Raw genomic sequence first — 4,150 nt, forward strand, 5'->3', positions numbered from 1 at the left:
TGTTATGACGTTCGTTCTCTTGTCATCAAGTCGAAGCACGAGGAGCAATGGTTCATTGAACCAACACTGGATCCGGGCAACTTTACTCTGTGGATTATTAAGCTTGAGTCAACAGTGGGTTGCTTTTGTATCGATATAAGGACTGGGCGAAAGGCCGCATTTGGTCCTTGTGGTACGGCCCAAGAACAGGCAATCTGCCGACACTAATTGCATCTCAGGGTGCTTGGGACTGGTTAAGTCCTCTCTCCGAGTTGTTAAGTCCAAGTTGTTGGAGCAGCCGGCGTTTTTGTCCTCTTGAGGGCTATGGATGCTTTGATCTTCCCGGTGGCATTACGATCCTCATGTTTAGGTACTTGAATCCCCGTCTGTTGGTGGAGATACGTTTTTATACATGGCTCAGTTAGTTGGCAAACCCTTGCGGGTACACATGGACTTCCGTCTAGGTGTGGAATGATTTGGACTGTTAAACGCGATGACACAGTGGATCGTAAGTGGAGTATGAGAAATCACTGCAGGAAGGCTGTTCGAATCATTTAAAAAACGAAACCAACGAGTGATACTGATAAATAGTATGCTCTGAACAGATACTTACATTTGCTATCAAATCTTTGGGCTGCACTTCTCCTGCACCGACAAAAACACCCCTGGAAAACCTCATGCTGCTGAAAAATACTTGGTTGTTGACTTGTCTTGATCGACGCGCTCATATAGCCGTGGTTCTTCCCTTGCTTTCAGTTTCAACCACCGACAACCCTCAGTTCAATACCGCCGATCTGATTTGATTAGACTATGGTGTGTTTTAGGCCTACCAGTCTGTCTTGCTAAACTGAACATTTCTGTCTTGTCTCATGTTAATGAGACATCTGGAAATGAGAGAGTGCAAAAGCACGAACTAGGGTGCCAAGGAGGAAAAAATAAACTGAACTGAGTGCCCCACACGTTATGCACATCAACCGTTACAGATTAATAGCACTCAAATTTCAATTACAGTACGTGTTGTGTTATTGGTAAGCGACATTTTTAATATATTGAATTTAAGATGAATTTCCCTCAAAATATGACAGCATAATACAAATGACAAATTGTAACAAATTGTAACAAATGTTATCACTCGGAGTAAGAAACTACTCAAATGCCTAACTAAAGCTTGAAATTGCACCAGCTTTTGTAGGAATAAATACATTGAAGAAGATATCACTAAACGACATTGCATGCAACTTGAATCTCGTTGACATTTTGATAAATTACACTTAATGATAACTAATCTATTTAAAAAAGCATGGGGTGGAAAAAAACCCGGAAACATCATTAGATGGAACTCAGTTTAAATTAGTAGTGATAACATCAAACTGTATAAACTTTCATCAACGTAAACACTGTGAGAATACCAAAGATTCAAGTTCAAGTGTTCAACAGCAGAAACTAACTGTAAAATGTGTCGTGCAAATATATGTGAGCATGTGAGCGAGTGATGAATGCATGTCATGCCGCCAATACCGTACCCGCCCAGCCCGGGGCATTTGTCTCAAAAAACCACAGCCTGTTCGGCGGGCGCAAAGGTACAAAGTGAATATTACGAGTCTCGAGAGGCTTGGAGTGGTTCCTTGAAACAGCAATTGAGTCAGGGCACGTAAACCCACTCAAGAGAGGAACGGTGACAAAGACAACGGTATCGGGCCACTTGTCATCCGGACACACCTGGCACGGTACTTGAGTTTGTTGACTTGGCAACTCTATCCCGACTCATTGTTCAGCACTCATCGGCACAACTGACGACATTTTGACAGTTTTTCATTTCCGCTCAAGAAATCCTCATTCAATCTCCTTGCCTTCAACAAAATAACTGATACAAGTCGGCTGCTGTTGTACTAATAATTTAGCCTTCACTTTTGTATCTTTTGCTATTCTTTTTTTTTTTCACAATAGGCTTAAAACTCCATTTTATCATCTGTGACTTCAATTACTGTTGTCGAAAAGGCAAAGTTTCGTGTCGAATCGGGGAAAAAACTAATTTTCTATTCCATCATTTTTTTTTGGAAATATCGATTACTCTTTCCTTCTTTAGTTCAAACAACTAAAATCGAATGGATGGATGTGAATGTTGCGACGATGGATAATCCCGATGATGACGATACTGATTTGTTTCCTATAGGCCTATGGCACGATGAAGTTGGCTCCAAGATCTGGTTTATTGGAGGCCCCTTCCAATGGAGAAACCATTGTGTACGCTCTTTTACAAAGCAATTGCCCAGTAACAGATTGTTCGAACAACAGCTACCACAACGCATTCGCCATTGAAGGGGGCCTTCGTGATATAATTGAGAGCATGCATGTTATTGGTCTTGACTAAATATTGGCTTAATTTTATTTTCTTCGAATGCATTATCCACTTTCCCGGATCAGGTTCTGGTTTAAATTGAAGGATTTGCGAGGAACGCATCATGAGTACGACAGTCAGAGTAAGGATAAGGTTGGAGGAGCAAAGGAGATTTTATAAAACACCCAGAAAAGGATTTTTATCAGTTGGCCTTGAGAAATATAAATGGCAGGTCCTCAGTTTCCCTCCGGGATTGAGGTTGGAAGAATAAATGCGGGTCAAGCACAGAAGGTCCGTGGTCACACCAAGCATGCAAGCCGCTCCACCCTGGATCGTGGTCAACTATTATTAGGGGTCAAGCTGAGGTCACTCGGTGATAAACTACCATTCAAACTTTGGTATCTGTAAAATGAAGAAATGCCCGGCTGAATGAAGGCCACTAGGGAGTGTCAGTTCATTACCAGGCTTGGGGCAGAGGAATGACCAGTGTTTGGCAACGGTGGAAACCGTCCTCCAGACTGATAATAGTCTGGATGTGGGTTGCAACTACGGTCTACAATTATGATAGTGTTTAAAAACCAACTTAGTTTAAAGCGGAAAGGCTAAACAATTGGGAGTAACTAGTAATGTATAGCGATGGTAAAAAAAAAAGGACTAGACCATCAAGCTCCATTTTATAGCCCCATGAACCAAGTAACGAAGATTTTAAAAAGCAAAACAACAATAGTCATATGTAAACAATTATAGGCAAATACATTTCAGATGGTGCGGCTGACTCGGAAGCGGTGTTTTTGAGACACTCGCAGCGAGCTGGGGCCCTGTTTCCCAGGGGCGGTGTGTAGCGACGTGACTTCTTGGCCTAGCAAGCGGATATCTGCCATTCGTACGTGTTACTGGCAAGATTCGGGGAATCGGAGGGCAACTTCGGGGGGAAATCATTTCAATATGACGACCGGCGGCTGGCGCATTAAAGATTATACGCTCGAGGGGTGAAATAACGTTGCTTTTTGGGATTTGCGCTGAATTGTGTTCCTTGTCACATGCGGATTTTTTCCCCTCATACAGTAGCCGGCTTAACAAAAAATAGCTTGCAATAGCCTGAAGCGCAAAAGCAAATTAATACAGCACACGGCAACTTTGCTCTGGTATTTAGGCAGACTTAACCAATACTTAAATACAATTTAAAAACATTGCAGGATAGAAAACCACCAATGTGGGAATGATTTTCATTTTATTCAAACTGAAGTTATAGGGGGTTTTACAGGCAATTGCCATACGGCTCAGCTGACTGTATAGCATTTTGAAGTCGATACATTTTTTGGTGTATATGGAATACGGCGATAGACAATTAAGACTTCTGCTTTGCTTTTAAAAAGACTGTATCACAAATTTTTGTAATTTTCCCAGAAAAAAATTTAACAGGAAGACCCAACATTATGCAGAGATGTAAAGACTTGCCACTGTTAACTTATTATGACTGGTTTGTGGACATGTTTTTGTCAAAACTTCAATTTGTTTTCATGTACTAAAAAGTAGCAAAAAGAGAAGCACATATGCAGCGGAGGGGTCGGGCAATGTGTATTTGAAGGTGTATAGTCTCTTGCAGCTTCAAGTTAAAGCCATACTTCAGTTGATGAATTACTTCGAGCTCAAGGTCCTAGTTGTCAGAGGATGATACTAAATGGGTTGGTTGAGATGGAGGAACAAGGGTCAAGGAATGATGCCCCTCCCCAACTTGCAAGTATTCTTGAGACTTTTCGACTACCTCCCATCTACAGATGACATCTCACACTTTACCAATTTCAATGGATATAGAACATTAAAATCAGAATC

The sequence above is a fragment of the Patiria miniata genome, unplaced genomic scaffold (genome assembly GCF_015706575.1).
Source record: "Patiria miniata isolate m_02_andy unplaced genomic scaffold, ASM1570657v1 HiC_scaffold_11, whole genome shotgun sequence".
NCBI lineage: Eukaryota > Metazoa > Echinodermata > Asteroidea > Valvatida > Asterinidae > Patiria > Patiria miniata.